General features: G+C 34.3%; 1 pseudogene; it reads right to left on the bottom strand.

Annotated features, from left to right (window-relative positions):
* Positions 1–14,957: 14,957 nt before the first annotated feature.
* Positions 14,958–24,279, bottom strand: LOC141425946 (olfactory receptor 6C6-like; annotated as a pseudogene).
* Between the last annotated feature and the right edge of the window lie 3,514 nt (positions 24,280–27,793).

Here is a 27,793-nt window from a genome sequence, read left to right as displayed (position 1 = left end):
ATTTACTAAGGTTCTACAATGTATCAAATATATCACATTTGAATTCCCCCCTTGACTTCTCTCCTCCATTCCCTCTCCCTTGATTCCATGCCTAATAATTTAAAAACTGATTTTGTTTTGAATGATTATCATTGAATATCATGCTCTTTAGTCCCTATATAGTTCATTTAGTAAGAAATTAAATGAAATATCACATTCTCCAAAACTTGAATTTCACAACTAAAACTTTTATAATTAAAAATGTTCAAAGTTTTTCTTCTACTTAGCCATTACCTCAGGATCCATCATTTTAATATGTACATTGAAATTTATAATCTTAATTCTTCACTAACATGCTGCACCTTTAGCTTTTATAGATATTGTTAAAAATGAATTAATCTGATGATGTTCAACTTCTTGTTATACTATCTAGAGCATAAATAAAATTTCTCCAGAAACATTTCCTCCTGCCAGAAAAAAAATGTAAATTAAAGTCTGAAAATAAAATTAAGAGAAATAATTCCATTTAAAATAGCATTACATTAGAAAGAATAAAACAACTAAGGAGTTGCTAACAAACAATGAAGGAGTTGATCACCTTAGCACTAAAAACTACAAAATGTAGATAAATGAAATTTAGGAAGACATGGAAAAAGGGAGAGCCATTCCATGTTCATGAATTACAAGACTTGATAATGGTTAAAATGTCCATTTTTTTCCAAAATCATTTGTAGATTCAACGCAAACCCATCAACTATGCAATGACATTTTTTACAAAAAGAAAAATATTTAAAATTCATTTGAATCTTTAACAACCCCAAATCACCAGCAAAACATTGAGAAATCAAAATGCTGGCATCCCAATTTATATCTTAAAATACGTTACAAGGCTGTAGAAATTAAGAGTTTCTTCTGGCATAAAACAGCTGTGTGCACCAATGGAAAAGAATAGAGAGTGGAGAATTATACCCATGCAAACACAGTGAACTGATATTCGATATGTGTACCCAGGATACACAATGTGGAAAGGACAATCTCTTCAACAAATGGTGTTGGGGAAAATGGATATCCACATGGAAAAGAATTGAACTGAATATTTATGCCATATACAACTCTACTCAACTCAAAATGGGTATTTAAGCATAAAACCTAAAATTGTAAAAGTCTTGGAAGAAAACTTTTTCTCCATGAAAAGTCATGGAGGATAACATGATGACAGTTGTCTTGTAATAATTTCTTGGGAATGGCACCAAAATGATAAATAACAAAAGCAAAAATAGACAGGTGAAATTACCAAAACTTCTGAACAACAAGGCAAAAAAATATCAAGAGACAACCTACAGAGCTGGATAAAATATTTATAAGTTATAAAAATCTGGCAGGGGCTTTATCACTAAAAGAGACAACTCAATTAGTCCATAGGTTTAAAAGCCGAAAGCAAACATCTAAAATAAACCAATGAAAAAATGGGCAGAGGTCTTGAATATACATTTCTCCAAAGAAAACATACAAATAGCCAACAGGTTTGTGAAAAGATGCTCATACTAACAAATCATCAGGACATGGAAATCAAAACAACAATGAAATATTTCAAACCTGTGAGGATGACTTTAACAAAAATCAAAGATGTTGGTCAGGATGTGGAGAAATCAGAACTCTTGAACACCATTGGAATGTCAAACAGTACAATCACAAAGAAAAATATTAAGAGCACTCTTAAAAATTAAAAATAGAACTACCATAGGATTCTGCAATCCAACTTCTAGCTATATATCTAAAACAATAAAAAGTAGGATCATGAAGACATAGATTCACTCTTACATTCATTGCAGCGTTATTCACAATAGCCATGCATGGAAGGAATTTAAATGTCTATAGTTGGGTGATTCGATACAGAAAATGTGGCATATACATACAATGGAATATTACTCTGCCTTTTAAAAGATGGAAATTTTGTCATGTGCAAGAATATGAATGAACATAGAGAACATTATGCTCAAAGAAATGTCAACTACAGAGAGACAATTATTTCATGATTTTAATTATATGAGGCATCCAGAAAATCAAACTCATAGAAGCAGCACTGAATGGAACCAGTGCCATGATGAATGGGTAATTTATGGTTTTTGATAAAATTTAATGTGCTAGGCACTTGCCTATTGCAGCTTTTTAGCACTTGGGATGTATATAATGACTGAGAAGCTGAATATTTAATTCTAATTCTTTTAAATATATATATATATATTCAGTAATCTTAACTATATTTTAAAAATCTCCCTACAAATTTGAGTAGTATCTATTTTTTTAGGAAATACAGACCTGAGTCATTCTTTAAATAATTAGTTTAAAAGGTGACTCATGCCTGTAATCCTAGCTACTTGGGAAGCTGAGATCAAGAAGATTGTAGTTAGAAGTCATCTTGGGCAAAAAGTTTGTAAAACTTGAAAATACTCAACACAAAAAAGTGCTGGTGGCTCAAGTGATAAAGTACCTGCTAACGAGTGTGAAATCATGAGTTCAAAACTCAGTACCATAAAAGAAGAGGCAAATGGCATAAAAAATAAATCTGTTGGAAAGATGATTTAGACTGAATTTAATGAATATGTTTTGATGAGCTTTGCAACCACCACAAATATCAAGATTTAAAATATTTATACCACCCTAAAATTTTCTCTTATGATACCTTTGTACTTATCCCTTCCCCTCCTCCCCTCAGACTATGAAGCCACTGATCAAATTTCTGTCTCTATAGGTCAGTCTTTTCCAGAATTATATAAATAAAACTATGTAGTATTCTTGCATGATTGTGAAACCATTTTCTATCTGTCTATGTCAATTAGTTTATGGTTTTAAGGTCTCTTCATGCTTTATACATGTCAGTGGTCCATTGCATTGTGTGTATAAACCATCTTGAGACTTCCCAGTGTTGCCCCTGACAGTGAACTGTTGATGTTCTTATTAAATACTTTATTGATTTTTTTAAAATCACTTATGACAATTCTCTGGGAAGCTTTCTCTTCAGCATTGACTTCAAGTAGACTATAGTGTTGCCTTTTATTGCCAGTAATTAGTATTTTTATAACAATGATCCCCAGAGAACTTTTGTTTTTCTTTCAGCAGTTTCCCTTGAGTTAGTAGTAAGCAGAAAATGATAGAACTGCAGCATTTGTGTGTGTGGAATTGGCTATGTGTGGTGACTCTTTCTTGGAAGAGTTGTGTATGTTTCAACAGTGATTTTATATTTTGCTTCCAACTTTTCATTTTATTTCACTCTAAAGAATATTCATCTAATTTGAGATTTTGAATGACAACAATCTCAAGTGTAGAAACATTTCACAAAGTTCAGCATATCTGGAATGGAAGGTGGGTGCATATTAAGATTATTGATATCTGACACCCAAACTTTGATAGTGAATTTGTGGGAATGCAGAAATTCTTTATGGAAGCATTGCCTGAACCTACAAAAGTCATTAGTAATAAATTTACCTATTGGATAATAAGATAAGCAAGTGAACTTATCACTAATTATATTAGTACTCATCTACTTCAAGCACAGAAGGGAATAAATAATAGCTGAAAAAAGGTAAGTCCACACAGTGTACCCACAGTACAACAATAACAAAAAAAAGAAACTTTAAAAACGTAAGTCCACTGTACTTTTAAGTTAATTACAGAATCAGAAACTAAGGCAAATACATAGTAAGTACTCCCCAGAAAGGAGTCATATTTGAATGAAGAATGCTCATATTTTACAAATTTTTAAATGTAGATTAATTTTATTGTTAAGAGGTGATGTAATGTATTTCATTCCTATATTATTGGATCTATGTGTCATTTTCTCTGACTCTTTATGAGTTAGGCTTGGGTGAGATGATGTGGAAAAATACTAAGAATTTCTTCCATAGAATTTGAGATAACATAGCTCTAAAACAGTGTGTCAGACCTACATATTTCAAAAATTGTTTGACTAACTCCCTAGAAAAATTTTCAAATTATAACAAAACAAAAATCTGAGTATTACTGATAACAAGGATAATAACACACTTTTTTTGTGATAAAAGCTTGTGACCACTTAGTAGATAAACCCTGCAAGTCTTCAGTGGTCATTAAAAAGTACTAAAATATTCACTAATATCTATTTTGGAAGCACATTATGCATATAAGTTTATTTCAAAATTAGTTTATCAAAATAATACATGAAATGTAAAGCACTATTAATATCACACATGCAAAATTGTAACAAAAGCAGTGCTTTAATAGGCTCTTCCAAAAGTCCACAAAATAATGCATATGTGAAATAGACTGATATGTCTAATATAACAGTGGATACTACTAGATTGGACTAAATAAAATTCCTATAGGTAAAAAAGCAAGGAAGTAATATTCTTTCTGGGATATTCAATAGTTCGTTAAAAATGTGGTGGAAAGGGCCTAGGTCATGGTTCACGTGGTAGAGTGCTAGACTAGCAAGTGTGAGGTTTGAGTTAAATCACCAGTACTGAAAAAAAGAGTATTGTGGAATTTAGTGCCTTTAAACCCAAAATATAGATTTTTCAAGTTGCCAGGAAAATTTGTGAGGAAGGTTAAAGAGAACAGAATAGACAGAATTTTTAATTAACCTGTGGCATGTAATTATATATCATCTGAACTTTTAGGCTACAAAAACTATTTGTAAGTGCATACATTCGGTCATATATCCCCCTTTTTGCCTCAGTGTGTGTGAATATATGTTAGTACAATTAAAATATTTCAGTTTTTCTCCTTTCCCTATGTGTCTCTGATTAGGCTTGCAAAAGAGAAATGAAGAATCAGTCAAAGGCAATGGAGTTCATTCTCTTAGGATTGACAGATGACCCACCAGTGCAAGTTGTGATTTTTATGTTTCTATTTCTCAAATATACCTTGAGCCTGATGGGGAATTGAATCATTATCCTCCTCACTCTGCTGGACCCTCGCCTCAAGACTCCAATGTACTTCTTTCTTTGTAATTTCTCCTGTTTGGAAATCATATTCACAACTGTGTGCATTCCCAGATTCTTGATAACCATTGTGACTGGAGACAAAACCATTTCTTACAATAGTTGTGCAGCTCAGTTATTTTTTTCCTTTTACTGGGAGTTACCAAGTTTTACCTACTGGCTGCCATGTCCTGTGATCGCTATGTGGCTGTCTGTTGACCTCTGCATTAGCCAATCATTATGAACAGCAGTGTGCCACCAGCTTGTCCTGAGCTCCTGGGTAACTGGGTCCTTGATCATCTTTCCCCCTGTTGTCATAGCACTCAAGCTGGAGTTCTGTGCTTCTAAGGTAATTGACCACTTCATGTGTGAAATATCTCCTATTTTGCAAATCTCTTGTACAGTACACATGTCCTAGAAATGATGTCCTTTATCTCAGCTGTGGTGACACTTGTGATCACATTGGTATTAGTGATTCTTTCATATATTTGCATCATTAAGACTACTCTGGAATTCCCTTCTGCATAGCAAAGGACCAAAGCTTTCTCCACCTGTTCTTCCCACATGATTGTTGTCATATTAACATATGGTGACTGTATCTTTATGTATATTAAACCATCTGCAAAAGAAAAAGTGATTGTATTCAAAGGTGTAGCTTTGCTCTACACCTAAATTGCCACTTTACTAAGTCCCATCATAATTTACACTCTCAGGAACCAGCAGATGAAAGTAGTTTTCTAGGACATACTACAAAAGATTTTGTATTATACAAAAACCAAATTTTGAGCATATGGCATGAATTAGAGGCTTAAATTTAAAAACTGAAAATCCTGTTCACACATTTTTATGATCTTTCTTCTGCCTCACCAGTTGCATCATATAGAAGATTTTCTTGAACAGTCTTGTAATTCAGATCCACCCTACATTGTACCCTTTCTCATGAACTATTTTACTCTACTATGATAACTTCTTTCAATCTAAATGCTAACTAACAATTCCTTATTGTATATCAACTTCTAAAAACTATGGTTTTGAGTAAAATAAATGTATAAATGTAAGCTGCTGAATGCAGCTTGTCAAGTTAACATGCATTGTTGTACATCTATCTTATTTCTGACATTGCAAGGGGCTCAATATTTACCTTTAAGAAGTTTTCATTGCCTAAAGGACACAAACACACAAACCAAGTATTGCTATGCTGTATGTGGTAAGACAAGGTGTACACTAATATTATGAACCATGTGGGATGACTTTGGTGGAACTTCAAAGAAAATTTGGAGAATACAATAAAATATGCACAAGAAGAGAAGAGTGAGGGGCAACCATGTGCAAATTACTCAGGGGAATGCATTTGAAAGGGTACAGCTAATGGCTAGCAGTGGCTTTGAGATCTTGAACTAAGTTTAGTAAACTCTTTACCATATACTTCTCTTGGTATAGATTATTCTAACCTTTCATGCTTTAGTTTCTCCTTATATAACATAGTAGAAATGTAACCTGAACCTCTTGTTCAACCACATATTCATATCTGATTTTGAGTTTTTAGTCCTCAGTAAAGGATAACACTTAAATTTCTGAAGTATTCAAGAACGTAGTACAATAACTTATGTGATAATATAGATAGAGGCAACAGTCTGTCTGGAGAGCTGGAAGGACCAACACACAAAGGGACTTAATATCAGAATAATGTTTTAGACTTAACCCTACTGTATTAGTTCTTGTCAAATATTCTGTTATATGAACATCTTAGATAAGCTTACATTTTAATTTATTTTTCCTTTTTCAAAATGATGCACAGCAATTATATATATGTTTAATGGGAGCAGTGCAGCATGTTATTCAATGCAAATACACATTATGCAATAATCAAATCAAGGTAGGTGACCATGACTTCATACTTTCATTATTTCCTTGTGGTGTCCCAAGTTATTATTCTTAGAACTTCTGAGTGAAGATGTCTGAGATACGGTCAATATACCGATGTTTAATATGCACCTTGGGTTCTTCTGAGTGCATAGTTTCTACTTGACACTTTCAATTAAAGAAGTTATTGAAAGTATTTAAAAGAGAGAAACTTCCATATTTCATCTCTTATTTTAGGGGGATTACTCTAAGACTGAGAATAAGCTATTTTAGAATCCAGAGCATTAAGAATAGGCTGTTGCTTTAAACTATCTGTAAATTTTGAAGCTGAGTAAATAAATCTTACAGCAGGTCCAGTATACAATAATAGAGTCAGAGATAATTAGGAGTTAGAGATGTAATTACACTTTCAGATTATGATGATGATAAATTGGTTCTAACTGTTTTAATTCACCATTCTCACCCCAATATATACAGTTAAATTGTTTTAAAGAAAGTATTTGTAATTGTCTCATAAATCTTTTCAGGCACAGACAAATTACCTAAATTAGTAGTTATCTAAAGAACAGATTAACCAGTCCACATAAGGATTCTATAATGAATAAAGATGGAACAAGATGCAGACCTTTTAGGATGATTTACGGTTGTAATCATTTTCTGCTGCTTCTCTGTATTGATATATATATATGGAGGTGTAGTTTCAGTTCTAATTATTCAATTTTTTCCTTTTGTTTTTCAGTCCCTTAAGTCATCCACTTAACCCCTAGGGAAATGTTGTCGTGTCATCTTTTTACTCCAATTGCCCACTCCACTCTCCCTTACAGGTCATCCCTATTTCCCTCAGCTTCAAGATTTCCTGGGTCCCGGTTTGGTGTAACAAATACCTAGGGATGCAAAATTTTACAAATACTTGCCTGATATGCCCTTCATAAAGCCAAAGCAAGGAATCTTATATGAATTGAACATGATGAATTATGGTATACAGTTTTAAATAACTGATCAACAACAGTAGCTTATTGAATTGGAGTATTTTATTAACTAATTAATATAATACAATTATAAGAGCTTCCTGCCCTACCCTACCATTGCCAGATATTTGAAGTTTCTCCTACACAGTATCCTCACTCTGTTTAGAGTGCAACTGTGAATGATAGTTCTCATATCTCAGGCCCAGCAACATAATCTGCTTACTTTCCCAGCAACTTTATCAAGAATTGTTTATTAAATAGTTAAATAAGAGAGTTGCAGAGTCAGGTCCTTGGTAAGTTTATATACCATTGCACATTTTCAACTAGACCTCCCATGAATGCACTCCAAGTATGAGCACAGAAGTGCATGCAATTCAGATCAATCATTCTTTTCAACTCAGTCATTTTATTCTACAGTGTGTAGCAATTCTGACAATTAGCATTTTTCTTTTCAATTAGGACAATTCTTTCATATTCTGTAGAGAAACAGTTGGCCTTTAAATTGTAATTTGACTATAATATGCCATTTCTTCATCTGGATAAAATGAGATGACAGTGACACACACAGAGAAGAGGAGAGAAGAGGAGAGGAGGAGGGGAGGAATGGGGAGGGGAGGGAAAGGAAGAGGAGGGGAGGGAAGAGGAGAATAGAGAAGAGAAAAGGAGACAAGAGGAGAGAGAGGAGAGGAATGGAAAGGAGAGAGATATTGGAGTCTGACTACGAGTTAAAAATTTTTAGTGTCTGAAAAAGCATAACTTTTTTATTTGCATTAATTCCTCATTTTTTGTGTAAATCCCTTCTCTATTATGAAAATCTAGATTTTCATAATGTAAAATTATAGCATCATTTGATTTTCTGTATGAAAATGTTCTTTCATATATTCACATTTCTTCTAAGGTAACCCAGGAGACATAATCTCAAACCATGTAAGTGTTTAGTGATACAGGATTTTCTCTATTAAGACTAGTTTTTCTTTTTTTGTGGTACTGGAGTTTGAACTCAGGACACACACCTTGAGTTACTCTGCCAACCCTTTCTTATGATGGGTTTTTCCTCAAGAGAGGTCTCAAGACTGTTCATTCAGGCTGGCTTTGAACTGTGATCCTCCTGATCTCTGCCTCCTGAGTAGTTAGGATTACAGGCATGATCCACTGGTGCCTGGCAATGCTAAGACTATTAACATATCTTCATTTTTCTCATGATCTTCATTTCCTTATCATTGTCATTACCACATTTTGAAAATTTTTGAATGCATTAATAAACTAATTTGGATTTTTATTGACATATGAACAGTATCATCATCTCTTCATTGGTCCTCTGATTTCATGCATTATAGACAAAAATTAATATTAAATCATAATTTATGTTCAATTTCATTTTTTTGTGTGTTGCAGTTTTTAAAAATTATTCATTTATTCACATGTGCATACATTGTTTGGGTCATTTCTCCCCCTTGCTCCCCTCCCCTCCTTCCTCCCTCCCTCCTTCCCCTCCGCCCCCCCTTTCACTTCCAGGCAGAACATGTTCTGCACTTATCTCTAATTTTGTGGAAGAAAAGACATAGCATAATACGGAAAACAAAGCATTTTTGCTACTTGAGTTAAGGATAGCTATACAGAGAGATTCCTAGCATTTTTTTCATGTACAAATATGTTACAACCCAAGTTGATTCATGTCTAATTGATCTTTACAGTGGGTCCTGATCCCCGTCTCATGTTGACTTGTTGCTTTAAGTTTTCTGTATTAGTTCCTCTGGAGTGGGAACATCAAACTCTTTCATGTTTTGGGTTATCTAACTACTCCCATATCTCCCGCATGTGTTCTTCCCTTGTCATGTGATCCAAGTCCAATCACATTGCTGTATTTGCCCTAGTTATAAAGTCTGCATATGAGGGAGAACATATGACTTTTGGTCTTCTGAGCCTGGCTAACCTTGCTCAGAATGATGTTCTCCAGTTCCATCCATTTACCTGTAAATTATAAGATTTCGTTCTTCTTCATGACTGAGTCAAATTCCATTGTGTATAAATACCACATATTTTTGATCCATTCATTAATAGTGGTGCATTTTGGTTGCTTCCTTAATTTGGCTATTGTGAATAGTGCTGCAATAAACATGGGTGTGCAGGTGCCTCTGGAGTAACCTGTATTGCATTCCTTTGGGTATATCCCTAGGAGTGGGATTACTGGATCATATGGCAGATCTATGTTTAGGTTTTTAAGAAGCCTCCACATTTTATTCCACAGTGGTCGTAACAGCTTTCATTCCACCAGCAGTGTACCAGAGTTCCTAATTCCCCACATGGTCTCCAACACATATTGGTGGTGGTGTTTTTGATGATGGCTATTCTAACAGGAGTGAGGTGGAATCTTAGTATGGTTTTGATTTGTATTTCCTTTCTGGGCAGAGATGATGAGCATTTTTTCATGTGTTTTTTGACCATTTGAATTTCTTCTTTTGAGAAAGTTCGGTTTAGTTCAGTTGCCCATTTCTTTATTGGTTCTTTGATTTTAGGAGAGTTTAGTTTCTTAAGTTCCCTGTCGATTCTGGTTATAAGTCCTTTGTCTCATGTATAGTTGGCAAATATTTTCTCCCACTCTGTGGGTGGATTCTTCAGTTTAGAGACCATTTCTTTTGTTGTGCAGAAGTTTTTAAAATTTTATGAAGTCCCATTTGTCTATCCTTTTTCTTAGTTGTTGAGCTGCTAGGGTTCTATTCAGAAAGTCCTTGCATATACCTATTACTTCCAAAGTGTTTCCTACTATTTCCTGTACCAACATTAGAGTTTGGGGTCTGATACTAAGTTTCTTGATCCATTTTGAGTTGATACTAGTACAGGGTGATAAACATAGATCTAGATTCAGTTTTTTGCAGATGACTAACCACTTTTCCCAATAACTTTTGTTGAAGAGGCTGTCTTTTCTCCATTGTATATTTTTAGCACCTTTGTCAAAAATAAGTGGGCATAGTTGTGTGGATTCATATCCAGGCCTTCTATTCTGTTCCACTGGCCTTCATGTCTGTTTTTGTGCCAGTACCATTCTGTTTTTATTGCTTTTGCTTTGTAATATAGTTTGAAGTCGGGTATTGTAATACCTGCAGCATTGTTCTTTTTGCAGAGTATTGCCATGGCTCTTCGTGGTCTCTTGTGCTTCCAAATGAATTTTAAGGTAGATTTGTCAATCTCTATGATGGAAATCATTGGGATTTTGATGGGAATTGCATTAAACATGTAGATTGCTTTTGGTAGTATAGCCATTTTTACTATGTTGATTCTACGAATCCATGAGCATGGGAGATCTTTCCATCTTCTGTAGTCTTCCTTGGTCTCTTTCTTCAGGAGTTTGTAATGCTCCTTGTAGAGGTCATTCACATCCTTTGTTAAGTTTACTCCTAGGTATTTCATTTTTTTTTTAGGCTATTGTGAATGAAATTGTTTCCATATATTCCTTCTCCGTTTGTTTGTTGTTGGTGTATAGAAAAGCTAATGATTTTTGTAAGTTGATTTTGTATCCTGCTACATTGCTATAGCTGTTCATGTTGTCTAAGAGTTTTTGCATAGAGTTTTTTGGGTCTTTGAGGTATAGGATCATATTGTCTGCAAATAAGGATATTTTGACAATTTCTTTACCTATTTGTATTCCTTTTACTTCTGTCCTAATTTCTGGCTAGAAATTCCAGTGCTATGTTGAATAGGAATGGGAATAGTGGGCACCCATATCTCATTCCTGATTTTAGGGGAAATGGTTTAAGTTTTTCACCATTAAGTATGATGTTGGCTATAGGTTTGTCATATATAGCCTTTACAATGTTGAGGTACATTCCTTCTATTCCTAGTTTTCTTAGAGCTTTTATCATGAAGTGGTGTTGGATCTTGTCGAAGGCTGTTTCTGCATCTATTGAGATGATCAAGTGTTTTTTGTCTTTGTTTCTGCTAACGTGCTGTATTACATTTACAGATTTGCATATGTTGAACCACCCCTGCCTCCCTGGGATGAAGTCGACTTGGTCATGCTGTAGGATCTTTCTGATGTGTTGTTGGATTCAGTTTGCCATTGTTTTATTGAGGATTTTTTCATGGATATTCATTAAGGAAATTGGCCTATAGTTCTGTTTGGAGGTGTCTTTTTCTGGTTTGGGGATGAGTGTAATATTGGCTTCATAAAATGAGTTAGGCAGGGTTCCTTCTCTTTCTATTTCATTGAACAATTTAAGGAGGGTTGGTGTTAGTTCTTTTTGAAACATCTGATACAATTCAGCAGTGAATCCATCAGGTCCTGGACTTTTCTTTTTTGGGAGACTCTTGACTGCTGCTTCAATTTCATTTTGTGTTATAGATCTATTCAGGTGATTCATATCTTCTTGGTTCAGTTTTGGATGGTCGTAAGCATCTAGAAATGTGTCCATTTCTTCAAAATTTTCAAATTTATTAGAGTATAGACTCTCAAAGTAGTCTCTGATGATTTCTGTGGTGTTTATTGTTATTTCCTTTTTTGCATTTCTGATTTTACTGATTTGGGTTTTTTCTCTCCTCATTTTAGTCAGGTTTGTAGGGGTTTGTCAATCTTATTTATTTTTTCAATGAAGTAGCATTTTGTTTCATTGATTCTTTGTATGGTTTTTTCATTTGTTTGTTTGTTTGTTTCTAGTTCACTGATTTCAACCCTTATTTTTTATTATTTCTCTCCTTCTGCTTTTTTGGCATTTGTTTGTTCTTGTTTTTCTATGAGTTTGAGCTATAGTATTAGATCATTGATTTGAGATCTTTCTGACCTTTTAATATATGCACTCTTTGCTATAAACTTTCCTCTGAGGACTGCATTTGCTGTGTCCCATAGGTTCTGGTCGGTAATGTTTTCATTTTCATTAACTTCCAGGAAACTTTTAATTTCCTCTTTTATTTCATCAATGACCCATTGATCATTGAGCAATGTGGTGTTCAGCTTCTAATTGTTTGCATGTTTTTTACTGCTGTTTTTGTTGTTGATTTCTAGTTTTAATGCATTATGGTCAGATATAGAATGCATGGGATAATTTCTATTTTCTTATATTTGCTGAGGCTTGTTTTGTGCCCTAAGATATAATCAATTTTGGAGAAGTTTCCATGAGCTGCTGAGAAGAATGTATATTGTGCAGAAGTTGGATAAAATATTCTGTAGACATCAGCTAAGTCCACTTGATCTATTGTGTGATTTAATTCTAGGATTTCTTTATTTATTTTTTGTTTGGATGACCTATCTATTGGTGATAAGGGGGTATTAAGGTCTCCCACTACCACTGTTGGAGTTTATATATTTTTTTAGGTCCTTCAGAGTGTTTGATGAAATTGAGTGCATTGGTGTTGGGTGCATATAGGTTGATATTATTAGTATGGAGTATCCTTCTTTATCTCATTTGATCAATGTCATTTTGAAGTCTACATTGTCTAAGATAAGTATTGCTACCCCTGCCTGTTTTGGGGGCCATTGGCTTGGTACATCTTCTTCCAGGTTTCACCCTCAGCCAGTGCTTGTTTCTGTAATGAGATGGGTCTCCTTTAGGCAGCTTATTATTGAATCTTCCTTTTTAATCCAGTTTGGCAAATGGTGTCTATTGATGTGGGAATTATCTCCATTAACATTCAGTGTTAGTATTGATGGGTATGTGGTGATTCTTGTCATTTAGTTGTCTTTGTTGTGTAAGGGTTTGGTTGTGTGAAGCTGAATCCATGTTACTCTACTTTCTTGCCTTTTCTTCTCTTGTGGTTTGGTACTGCCTTTCCTTTCATTGTTTTGTTTGTTTCCACTTTCTCTGTGCACAATTCCTTGGAGAATATTTTGTAGTGGTGATGTGGTGGTTGTATATTGTTTTAGTTTCTGCTTATCATGGAAGACCTTTATTGCTCCATCTGTTTTGAATGATAGTTTTGATGGGTAGGCTATCCTAGGGTTGACATTATTTTCATTCAGTGCCCAGAATACCTTGCTCCATGCTCTTCTTGCTTTTAAGGTTTCTATTGAGAAATCTGCTGTGATTTTGTGCATTTACCTTTGTATGTTATTTGTTTTTTTCTTACAGCTTTCAATATTCTTTCTCTAGTCTCTGTACTTGCTGTTTTAATGATAATATGCTGTGGGTTAGTTCTATTTTGTTAGGTCTGTTTGGTATTCTGGAGACTTCCTGTACCTGAATGGGCATAGTTTTCTCTAGATTTGGGAAATGTTCTGCTATTATTTTGTTGAATATATTACACATTCCTTTTGCTTGCACCTCTTCTCCTTCTTCAATGCCCATGATTCTCATGTTTGATCTTTTGATGGAGTCAGTGAGTTCTTGCATATCCCTTTCATAGGAATCCTGTGTTAATTTATTTTGGGGGGAGAATGGTTTCCATCCATTTTTTGTCTTCCCATATTTCCACTATGTACCATTTCTGTCCCTGGACTATGTGTTATTTAGTATTAGCTTAGTTACAATAGTAATACTATTGTATTGAATGCAAAATCAAGAAAGAAGGAGAAAAAAGAGAATGAGAAAAGAAGGGAGAGTTGGTGGATGATCAAAGAGCAACCCAGAAAGCCAAACCCTCAAAGAAAGGAAAAATAAATAAATAAATAAATAAAATATCACCAGTTCTGGAGCAGTAGAATTACAGTATTTGTTGTTCTGGTGTTACTTCCTTAGCATCCAGTCCTGTCTGTGTTTCTTAGGCAGGTTTGGAGCCCTCCTGTGGTGGGCAGCAGGCAGGTGGGGTCCGGCAGGCCTGCAGGGTGGAGCCTGGAAGAGCAGAGATTTGGCCAACCTGCCATGCTGGGGTCTGGTGGAGCAGCTATCTGGCTAGCCTGTGGGGTGGGGGCCCAGCAGAGTGGAGATCCAGCAGGCCTGTGTCTCCGGGGCCTGTCAGAGCAGTGGACCTGTGGGCCTGCAAAGTGGGGGCTTATTGGGCCTGCAGGGCAGGGGCTAGTAGAGTGGAGATCAGGCAGGAACGTGGCAGGCCTTTGTAGTGGGGGCCCAGAGGACTGGACATCCAGTGGGCATTCACAGTGGGGACCTGGCGGACTTGTGGGGCAGGGGCCTGGCAGAGCAGAGATGTAGTGGGCCACTGAGCTGGGTTTTGGCAGGCCAAGTGCCTATGTTGCAGGGGCTTGGCAGGCTGGCTGTTCTTTTAGTAAATCATGGCCTGGAGAAGCCTTCCACGAACTATGGGTTCAGAGTGCAGAAGTTTCAGCTTTCTCTGAGCCAAGTGTGCCTCCAGCATCTGAGCTAGGTCCCTGATTCACAGAGCTCACACAGTCTACAGCTATGTCCCAGTCTCTATCTTGGATCCTCTCTTGTCCAATTTCTTTAGTGATCTATTTTTTTAATATATTATGGTTTAAACTCAAGGCCTTCTAATTGCCAGGTAAATTCTCTATCTTGTAAGCCACACCCAGCCCTATTTTCAATGTCTTTATTACTTAGTTTTTATACTTTATTGCAAGAAAATTATGGATTAATATTTATGACAACATAATAATATAAAGTTGATGACCTATGATATACTAATTTTTATATTTTGCTTATAAGCACAGAATCAAATGTTCATCTTGAAAATTAAATAAACACAAAATCCACTGGTACTCTTCCTAATAATTTTATCTGAGTTGAACATTATGAATCATGCTGTATGGTTTTAAATAACTGATCAACAACAGTAGTTTATTGAATTGGAGTATTTTAATAACCAATTAATATAATTATAAGAGCTTCTTGCCGTACTCCACTGTCCCCTCCATAGAACCAAGCCATTGCATTCCTGCGTACTTAATCCACATGAAAATTTGTTTTCAAATGTTAAGAACAGCTTTCGTCATGTCAATCAACAACAGGACACAACTAATATACATCAACAGATAAATAAGTTTTGGTAAAGTGGTAATGTAGTACTGGTAAGAATAAGAAACATATTAACAATACAGGCAGTAGCATGGTTGAATAACAAAATAGGCTGTATAAAAGAAGCTTAGCTAAAAAATATTGGATTATTCCATTAATGTATTATTCTAGAAAATGGAAAATAATCTATTGGGACATAAAGCAGTAATTTCATCCATGAAGGATGGTGAGAGTACTATAATAAACAAGGATTATAACATTGTATTAGGAAGCTTTTGGCAGTGATGGATCTGTTACTTTTTAATGTGGTAATGGTTCAACTTCATATAATTCTCAGAAAATAAGAATCTTTTATGTATGTCAAAGCTTATCACATGGTATACTTTAAACGTATGCATTTTATTGTATACCAAACTTAGGTAAAGCTTTTAGAGGTGTATTGACACCAAATGAATCATCATGGTAAAGGAATATTGCATATAAGCATATGCCCCAACTATTTTCTAAAATTTTCTTATTAACAAAAAAAAAACTTGTGCTATTTCAAATACAGTATCAGTTAAAATCATTAGCTAATATAAAGTTTATTTTTCAAAGACAGTTTTAACTCCATTTCCTTTTCTACCTAGCAAATCTGTATTGAATAATTCTGTCTTGGGAAAACCTCACATTTGTCTTCTCTGCCAACACTAGTGTGCATTGGGCATTTAATTATTCAGTCAGCTGAATTACATACATTTTCTTGTGCAGGTATTTCTTCCATTAACTTGACATCAGGAAGGTGGTAGAACCTCACCATTTCTCTATTCCTTCTCCTTTGTAAATATAGGTCAATGGTTCTACATCTTAGATGACCATATTTAGAATCTGATATGCTAACCCTTGTGTTTTGGAATTCTGCAGCCATTCCTGGGCAACATGAAATTATTCTCATTTATCATTCAAATGTTAGTGATTTTTATTTATAACTCCAAGCATCATCATTATTGTTTTATTATTATTAAATGTTTCAGAACAGTTTCTCAGATTGTTAAAATGTTTGTTATCCTCAATCTACTCTTTTCAATTCCTTCTGAAATCTTCATCTTAAGTATTTCAACTCCCCATAAAGTGGTATTATTGTAAAGATAATTAATAGAACAATCTTCCATTGGATCATTTTATTCATGTTTAAGGGTATTATTAGTGTAAATATAATAACCTTAAATAAGCCTGGCCACAGTCTGTAATACATATGGAAAAGCAAAACATTTACCCAGAATGCCAAGTCCTCTTGGTCTTAACAATGCCTTCCTGATCTAGGATGGATCTTTAATTTTCAGATTGTTGAAAGTTTAATTCATTATGGTTAATGGATTTTGACTGCTTTAATGTTGTAAAAAGTAAGAAGAAATAGTTTACAAAAGAAACCCTCACAGGCTCACTAAATACTTAGGAACCTTGATTATACATCTTAATAGTCAAGTACATGCTTGCAGTAATACAATTTTTTGTATAGAGCACACTCTAATCAATGTAACTACAAATATTTCACTTTCAAGATCATGTCTGTTGTGTCATCTTCTATAGATGTTAAAAATTCTTAGAGTTTCATTTGGTGAGCCAATGAATGCATGAATGAACAGATGAAAATGGTTTCTTCCTAAGGTATGAGATTTGCTGAGTAAAAAGAGTTTGTTGAGAAGAACTAAAGTAGAGGTCTTGTTCTTCCTGGGACAAATATAGGTCTTAATATCTATGCCTGTTTTTCTTCAGCAAAATTAAAATCTTCATATTATCTATTTTCTTACATTTGCTATTCTTTATTCTAATTTCTTTCCTCCATCAGACTAAATTATAGCCCTGTTAGAACCACGTTTTCTACACAGAGTATCAAAGGGGTCTGGAATAACATGAAAGGATTTTATGAATTTAAACATTCATATTTATTAGGAATTGTCCCAACTTATTCCCAATGCTGGCATCATTTTTTTTATTCATTTATTCACATGTGCATACATTGTTTGGGTCATTTCTCCCCTCATCCCCTCCCTCTCGTCCCCACCCCCTCTCACTTTCAGCAGAATCTGTTCTGCCCTTATCTCTAATTTTGTTGAAGAGAAAACATATGCAATAATAAGCAAGACAAAGCATTTTTGCTAGTTAAGATGAGGATCGTTGTACAGAGAGACTCCTAGTGTTGCTTCCATGTGTTACATCCCAAGTTGATTCATCTCTAACTATCCTTTTGACTACTTCCTGATCCCCTTCTCATATTGACCTCTGTCACTTTAAGGTTTCTGTATTAGTTCCTCTGTAGTGGGGACATCAAATACTTTCATGTTTTGAGTTCCGAAGCTATGCCCCTACGTCCTGTGTGTGCTCTCACCTTATCATGTGACTCAAGTCCAACCATAATGTTGTATTTGCCCTAGATCTAAAGTCTGAATATGAGGGAGAACATATGATTTTTGTCTTCTGACCCTAGCTAACCTTGCTCAGAATGATATTCTCCAGTTCCATCCATTTACTTGCAAATGAAGATTTCATTTTTTTTATTGCTGAGTAAAATTCCATTGTATATAAATACCACATTTCTTAATCCATTTGTCAGTAGTGGGGCATCTTGGCTGTTTCCATAACTTGGCTGTTGTGACTAATGCTTCAATAAACATGGGTGTGCAGGTGCATCTGGAGTAGCCTGTGTTGCATCTGGCATCACTCTTGAGTAGAAGCAGTAATAGAAGCATTGATTTGCAATTTCTGAGATAATGGTTGGGTTTTTTTTTTATCTGCATTAAATCGTATGTTGCCAGGTTAACTAACAGAGGACTAGTCTATTTGTCTTTCTAACAGAGGAACAGAAGGTTGGAGGCCATTTCTCAGAAGTCTCCTCTTTATAGCCCTATAAAATCCTCAATGAGAGGATTTTGTATAAACTTGTAAGTAGTAGTAGGAGGAGAGACTATTGTTCTACAGATGTCTTTGTAGTTGAGTTGGTGAACTAATGTGACAACCATACTAGCTTTTGATTAAATGTATGAAAACTTACATTACTGCTAAGACTATTGGTAAGACACTCTCAGAAATTACCAAAATTAAAGGTCACTCCCACTAATATTTCCTACACCTACTCAGTAGGGCTCCAACCTAAGATCTTTAGTATTAGCTTCCTCAACTTTCTTTCAGCAACATTCAGACCTTGGCTACCTCAGCTATTCAAATGTAATTTGAGCATTAGAGCCTGTTGCATACAAAATCAAGTAGATCAAGTGAATTCAGCTGAGGTGAGACCTAAAAGGAGCAACAGAATGTGGAATGTGGTCTTTCGCAGGTATCCTTCTTCTTATCAATAAGGATAATTTATTTAGCCCATCTCTCTGGAGAATGTGAACTGAGGAATAAAATTCCCAAGACATCTGAGGATATCCTCTCCCTACTAATTCCAGTTTGGCACACAGTTTATTTCAAAAAACACTGTGGAAGGATAGAGACTGCCAGGGATCAGCATTTAAATGTACTCATTTCTCACACTGATCAAAGGAAATGATCCAGTCTTATGGAGAGATTCCTATGAGAATGAAACACCAAAGTATGAGAATAATGGGAGGAAAGCTGACAAAAGCAAAGTAGGCATGTTAATAAACACAGCCTACACAAGAAAGCAAGTATAGATACAGAAAATAACATGGGAGAACATACATTATTATACTGAAGCCAGACAAAGTTCAAACTTTGTGTGATTTCTCTTTTATGAAATTCCAGAAAATGCAAGAGTAATATACAGTCAACAAAAGATCATCAATGGATACTTTGATTGAAGGGTAGATGGAGGTGGAGTGGTATAGGAAATCACTGAAGAGAGGCAAAGGAAACAATTCATAATGATATTCTCTATGGTTAGAGGTGTACATATTTGTCCAATAATCACATGTTCTTGAAGGTAGGATATATGTAATTAATTTGGTGAAGATTAACATAGGCAAGCTTAGGAAATTATAATTTGAAAATTATATTTAATATATAAAATTTCACCAAACTAATATATACATGAATTACATGTTAAATTTTTTCATGATAGGTTTATTTCTAGTCTTCAAATACCAGAATATACATAATTAGGAATGATCTTGGAGTTCAATTATTTTTACCTAACACAACAGTTAGTTATATTAACAAATTAAATGTTCTCATTTATCATAACTGTGTAGGAGAAAATTTCCAGTAGAATCTCAATTCCTTTGCACATGTCATACCTCATTGCACGCTTCAATCTTTCTTTTTGTTACTCATTCTTCAAAGTTTTTCATAACCAATGCTCTGTCTTGAAAAAATACCTTGATCTTTAAAATTACTCAGATTTTCTACTTCTTTTCTATCACAACCTCAATGATGTTATATAATATTTGTCATGTTCTGTGTTTGTCTCTGAGAATTTTAGCAATACAGAATAAAGAGAAAATGCCAAATGCAGGTATCAAAATAATAAACTAAATCTATCTGGCAAGGTTCACTCTATAAATCATTCATGACATAAAACCATTATTTATGAGAGGAGAGATTTTTAGGTAAAGATAGATTTTAATACTCTTGACTGAAGAATGCTGTTTGTATCTAAAGGTTAGGAAGATCTGCTCAGGAAGAAGAGTAAAGATCATATTAATAAAGCTAATGTGATATAAATACTAAAGGGGAAAATGGCATAGATCAGAACAAATGTAATGGGCAATTGTATTCACTTTTTTCATTCATATTCCAATGGCATGTTATTTATGTCTAAAATTTACCTCTTGATTTTGAAAAGAACAAAACATTTGAAGCATATGCTTGAAAGCTTCTTTTACCTGCTGGTTTCTTAGAGTATAAATGAAAGGGTTTAGTAAAGGGCCCACAGAGGTATACAGCAAAGCTACACCTTTAGCAAATGTCACCCTTTCCTTTGCAGATGGTTTCATGTACATAAAGACACAACTCCCGTAAGTAATGGAGATGACAACCATGTGTGAGGAACAGGTGGAAAAGGCCTTTGTTCTTTGCTGAACAGATGGAAATTTTAGAATGGTTTTGATGATGAAAGTGTAGGAGAGGACCACTAGAAACAACGTGATGACAAGTGTCATCAAAGCTAAGACAAAAGCCAACAATTCTATGAAACGTGTATCCATGCAAGAGATCTGCAAGACAGGAGAAGTGTCACATAAGAAATGATCAATTGTTTTCGATGCACAGAAATCCAGCTTGAGTCCCAAGAGTAAAGGGGGCAAAATTGTTGAAAATCCAGTTACCCAGGAGCTGAGCAAAAGTTGGTAGCACACTTTACTGTTCATAACGATTGGATAATGCAGAGGTTTGCAGATAGCGACATAGCGATCATAAGACATAGCAGCCAAGAGATAAAACTCAGTAACTCCTAATGAAAAAAAAGAATATTTGAGTTGCGCAACCATTATAGGAAATTATTTTGTCTCCAGTGAGAATGCTCGTCAAGAACCGTGGGATGCTCACTGTTGTGAATGAAATTTCTAAGAAGGAGAAATTTCGAAGGAAGAAATACATTGGAGTCTTGAGGCAGGGATCCAGCAGTGTGAGCAGGATGATGACTGAGTTCCCCATCAGGCTCAAGATGTAATTGAAAAACAGAAACAGGAAAACCACAATTTGTAGTTGAGGGTCATCTGTCAGTCCAACCAAAATAAACTTTATCTCCACTGATTGGTTCTTTATTTCTCTTTCTTCCTATCACATCTACAGAAAATAAAAACTAGTATCACATGTTAGAACAGGCATTTCTTTCTTTCCAGTCATACAAAGTTCCATATTCAGAAACTTATGAATTCACAAATATTTTCATAAATCATCCTAGAGTTCCTCACAATGAACATATCCTCCACTCTCTGTGTGTTTATAAAAATGCAGAGATTCTTACTTGTACAGAGTTGACCAAGTCCTGTTTACCAGTTTACAGGAGGGAGATTACATTTGTGAAATGTAGATCATTAGTATGATTAGTGTTAATCTATGAACCATCTTTCAAATGCCTTATCCCAATAGGCTGTTCAAGTGTTTGATATTTCTTAACTTTTAACTTACCTAATATTTCAATTAAGTTCCCACTTGAGAGACACCATGTTTATAGGAAATCCTGTTTGTTATTCCTAGTAGCCACAGTAACTAACAATTTAGGGATATATGTAATAGTAGGAAGTTTCTAAGAAGGCAAACTTCAAAGGAAAAAGTAAATGAGTGTTTAAAGTAAGAATCCACCTGGGTGAGTGTAGTAATGAACAGACTAAAGTAGTGCTAATTAAGTAATTGAAAAGCAGGAAGGTAATGCAACTTGGAGGGTGGCTCATAAGTCATACCTGCTATGATAAACACTGTGTCTCTTGTATGGTTTCCCTTTACCATCCTCTATTTCCTATCCTGTCTGAATGGGAAAAATATCTCCATGGAAAAATAACAGTTATAACTAATGTTTAAGCTGTATTCAGAAAAATGATGTTTTTGGTGAGATTATTCAATGTTCATTAATGTTTTATAGATAATTATGCTAGTAACACAAAATCATTGTATGTTAGAATACTTTGACACAATACTAATTCTTTAGTTTAGAATTATAACAAGATTATAAACCTATAAATGTAATGACTATTGATTTTTATGTGAACAACTAGAAGACCAAAATTATTCTCTTTGAAAGGTGCTGTTGAGAAAACAAAAAGTCAAACCACTAACTAGAAGAAAGCAATTATAAATCATATTATAACAAACTTATATCCAGAATATATAAAGGACTCTCAAAATTCAGTGATTAAAAAATCAATTTTTAAAAATTGGCCCAACAGTTGAATAGACACTTCACCAGAGAAGAAATATGAATGGCAAATAAGCACATGGAAAGCTACTCAACATCGTTAATCATCAGGAAAATGAAAATGCAAATCACAATGAGGTGGTACTTACTACAATGTCAAAAATTAAAAAGGCTGACCATGCTGAGTGCTGACAATGGTATGGGTTGTGTGATAGTCATGAGAATCAAATAGAAGTCTCCAACACTGCTGGAGGAAACATGAAATGCTATGACCACCTCAGAAGCACTTTGATAGTTTCTTAAAAGGTTAAACATACATCTATTATGTGACCAAACCATTCTACTGCTGGACATTTATGCAAGAAAAATGAAAGCACATGCTGTACAGAGACTTGTGTGCAAGTATTCACAGAAGCCTCGTTTGTAACAGCAAGCAAATGGAAACAGTCCAAGTGTATCAACAGGTGAATGGATATGTCCCTATAATGGATATTTCTCAGCCATGACCAGCTGACAGTTGATACAATACATGAATTAATGTAAAACAGTTTTTCAGAGTGGAACAAAACCTAGATATCCCCCCAAAGAGTACATTTTGTGTAATTCCATTATGGAAAAGTTCTAGAGAATGCAAAATTATCCACAGTGGTAAAAGCAAACAAACTAAAAGAACACATTGATGGCTAGCTGGGGATGGAAGGAAAAGGTTGGGAGGAATTAGAAATGGGTATGAAAAAAACTCTTGGGGTGATGTATATGCTCATTTTCTTGATTGTGGCCATCATTTAACAGGTGTATATGTTTGGTAAACATCAAAGTGTATACTTTAAAATATGTGCAGTTTATTTCAGATCAATTATATATAAGTAAATATGGTTTAAGATGTTTTAAATAGGTAAGATAGGAAAAAGAAAGAAGGAATGAAAGTAATATAACATAGGCAGAGTGCTTTTTTTTGGAAAGGTGAAATTTGAACAAAGACTTGAATGTAGTAAGGGAGCAAGTCATTCTGGTGTCTCAGAAAAGAGTTCCACTCAGTGGGAACAGTATCCTGCTTGATATTGTAATGCCAAGATACTACTAAGAGTGAGGAACCAACAACCTTATTTCTGACTGTTCTTAACATTAGTCTTGCTGTCTGCTATTATATAATAGCTATTGAAAGCCTAGGACATGAGATCAATGTGTTCTTATTCTAGGACATAGTCTGAAAACTGTTATAATTGTACTAAAATAAATCCATGATTTAAAATAAAAAAGAAACAAACAAATTTAGCCCATACCAATAATCAGAATTTATTCACAGGTACTATTTTATTCAGTGAAACAAAGCTTAACATAACTGATTCTTGAATGATTTTGTTTTATGGCTAATGATATGATATTCAGATATTTCCATGTATCAAGCAGAAAACGGTTTATTTGCTTTTCTTTTGAGAATCCCCAGTCCTTCATCTTTGATGACAATTACCTCAGATATGCTTCATTCCAGAATGATTACATTATGAACAGTTTCATAATGCTGATACAGACAGCAAAAATAATGTTTTTCTTCTAGTTATGGCTTTGAAAGTAGAATCTAGTGATGCGAAATTCACAGTGAAGTGCTATAAAAACAGAAATAAACAGGAGGATTAGGATTTGTTAAGACAGAGAAACAAAGTAAAGAGAAAGATAAAGGAAAATAGACATATTTTCAATTTAGATAAATGAGTTCAAGGAAAAAATCAAAGGATTAAAATTATAGAATTTTATAAGTATCTTGATAAAGAAGTGATGAAGGAAAAGCTTTGAAAACAGAATATGCTCCTATGACTAATACGTACCCCTGGCTCATTTTCTAACTCATGTACTAAGGGCATGAGTATATTTTAAGCCAGAATGATCTGCAGGAAGAAAAATACAGAGTATGTGATCAATTTAACATTCACAATGGGTAGCGTAGGAATTTACAGAAGGAATTTCTGAGTATTTGGTCCTTCTGTTGAGTCCTATAAAGTGATGTATAGATGAGACATGAGAGTCCAGGTAGATGAAGAAGCATATGATGAAGAAATAATGACTTAAAAATGATTTGGTTGGCAACCATATATAGAGTTCTCCTATCTCATCATCTATGATATAATAATACATTTTTGTAATAACAGTGCCCCAGTACCCAGCATTTTAATTATGAAGCAATAAATTACAAAATGTTCTCATTTACACAAATCAACCCAGTGACAACATTGATATGTTTACTATATAATATTTAAACTAGAATTTCCTCATATCAAACTACTAATCTATCCTGCTTCAATAGTCACATATGCTGTGAATCCCCACAACACACATTGTAAGGTGAGACAACATAAATCATATTATGACAGCATGTGAACACAAACGAATAAATAAAGTATATTTAGTTTTCTTGTATATTATAAGTATCACATAAAAATGAAAAGGATTTTCAGTTTTAACTCATTATTAAATTGCCTCATTTGATAACATAACAAAATTATCATTATTTAAATGTCATATTTATAATCTTTCATCATTATCTTTAGTAACAATTTAGAAAGTGGTAAAAACACAAACCCTTTAATAGTTTAAAAGCTTTCTTTAATAAGTTGCATACATAGATTGGAAAAATCATCTGCACTTCAATACTTATCTCATCAGTCTGATGAACTGAGAGACTGATGATCCGTTCTTTTCTCCCAAAACTTCATTCTACTCTAAATTTATAATTGATTTAAATTCTGTCACAGAGATATTATTTTTGACTAATTTACTGCTTGTTGTTATGAAAGTCTATCAAATTACCCTCTTTTCTACAATTTATTTAAATCATTTTACACCTTGGTAAATGTGACATATAGTACAGAATTAAAGTTGACCTGTGGTCATTGGAGGATTTATGCCTCTTTATCTTGCAGGAAAACGTCTAATAAGAGCAAAAAATTCTCAGGGTAACTGAGTCTTAAAACATTATTTCCTAAGGGATTGCCAAATTGTCTGACACAAAAGTGGTTTCTATATTAACACACACACACACACACACACACACACACACACACACACACACACACTTTTTATGGCAACAGAGGATTCAGTATAGATTGCTGTATTTCATTGCCTAGAACATATTCATCATTTGAAATCAGTTACCTAGTTTAGTGTTTAGAAGCAGAGAGAAGGAAAAATATTTTATACAAAAAATGAGAAAGAATATTTTAGGTGAAAAGTCAGAACTCAAGATGGAAAACACTGCACTGTTATACACCAATCAATCCCAAGCTTAATGTGTTATATTATAAATACCTTGTTTTTTGGTTTACTACAAATAACTTGGGTTTTTTTGTTTGTTTGTTTTATTTTGTTTGCTGAACTTTGCTGAACCATTTTTCTGGTCAGACATAACACATAAATCCATGAAGATATTTCAAATTTGGTTAGAACTGCATAGTGCACTTTTGAGAGAATGTACCATAGTTTATTGAATTGGTCCCTTATATGTCAGACAAGAGAATTTTCCCAGTTTTGGTAGTGAGACTGAGTGTACCAATGAATAAAATTGTATATATTTATTTTATAAGGTGTTTACAAAAGTCAAAATTTTCATAATTTTGAAGGTAATAATTTTAAACCATTAGGATAAATTCCTAAAATTGGAATTGCTGAATTACTTATAGTTAAGCTCTATAGTTTTTGTAACTATGTATTAGGTCCTGTTTCTTAACATTCTAACAACAAAGTACGTTTTCTTCATATAGTCAATGTGTATTCGATAGATTTTTCTGAAATGTATTATATCTACTATATTTTATTACTTTGTATTGGCATATTTTAACATACTGGCTGCACTGTGACATAACTATATGTGCATATGTTTTAGTAGCTCATATAGAAACAGAATAATCAGATTCATTATGACATTTTCATACATGCACAAAGCATACTCTGATCAAATTCACTTTCCAGCCTGTTCCCTTACCCAACCCCTTGTCCTGGGTACATTGCCAACAACAGTGCATACAGGTTCTTTCTCTCCTTGCACATCCTTGTCAACATTTATTACTTTTCATAGTCTTTTTTGGGGGGAACTGGTGTTTTAAACTCAAGGATTCCCACTTGAAGAGAAGACTCTCACAAAGCAGGCACTCTACAGCTTGAGCCACAATTCCAGTCCACTTTGCTCTGGTTATTTTGGAAATGGGATCTCTCAAACTCTTTGCCCATGCTGGCCTTGAACCACAGTCCTCCCTGTTTCAAGACTTTCAAGTAGTTAGGATTACAGATGTGAGCCACCGGTCCCCATCTTAAGTACATTTTTTATGCATTTATTTTTCATTACCATATTATTGTTGTACCTGGGGTACATTGCAGTATTTACAAAAGTGCTTTCAGTGCATCTTAGATTCATCCTCTCTATCATTCTATTTATTCTCCCCCATCCATTCTTAGAATAGTTTCAACAGGTCTGATTGTTTCATTCTCATACATAATATTTCCACCATATTTGTCTTCCACCATTTCCTTATGTTTTTGCCCCTCCTGCTGGTACCAATCCCCAGACAGGACCCATTTTACCTTTCCTTTATTTTCATTTTATTATATTATTATTGCACTGAGCTACACTGTGACATTTACAAAAGTGCTTATAATATATCTTAGTTCAATTCACCCCTGAAGTATATGGAAATACTACTGATTTTTGTAAACTGATATTGTATCCTGTTACTTTGCTGAAGGTGGTTACATGGTCTACAAGTTTTTTTGTTGGAATTTTTCAGGTCTTTTGGGTATAAGATCATGTCACCTACAAATAGAGAGAGTTTGGCTTCTTCCTTTACTTTTTTGTCTTCCTTTTATTTCTTCTTCCTGTCTTATTGCTCTGGTTAGGAATTCTAGGACTATTTGTTGAATAAGAGTAGAGAGAGTGAATACTTTTGTCTTGTTTGTGACTTTAGAGGAAATGGCTTCAATTTTTCCCCATTTAGTATGATGTTGGCCACAGGCTTGTCATATAAAGCCTTTATTATGTTGAGGTACATTCCTTCCATTCCTAGTTTCATCAGAGTTTTTATTATGAAAGAATGTTGAATTTTGTTGAAGACTTTTACTGCATCTATTGAGATGACAATTAGTTTTTGTCATTGCTTCAGTTAATTCGTTGTATTGCAATTAATGATTTACACATGTTGAACCATCCTAGGATCCCTGTGATGAAACTGACTTGGTCATGGTGTATGATCTTTTTGATATGTTGTTGAATTTGGTTTGCCAACATTTTACTGAGGATTTTTCCATCTACGTTCATTAAAGAGATTGGACTGTAATCCTCATTTTTGTGTGTCCTTGTCTGATTTTGGGATGAGTATAATCCTGGATTCA

The sequence above is a fragment of the Castor canadensis genome, chromosome 8 (genome assembly GCF_047511655.1).
Source record: "Castor canadensis chromosome 8, mCasCan1.hap1v2, whole genome shotgun sequence".
NCBI classification, from domain to species: domain Eukaryota; kingdom Metazoa; phylum Chordata; class Mammalia; order Rodentia; family Castoridae; genus Castor; species Castor canadensis.
This window is presented reverse-complemented; position numbering and strand designations above follow the sequence as displayed.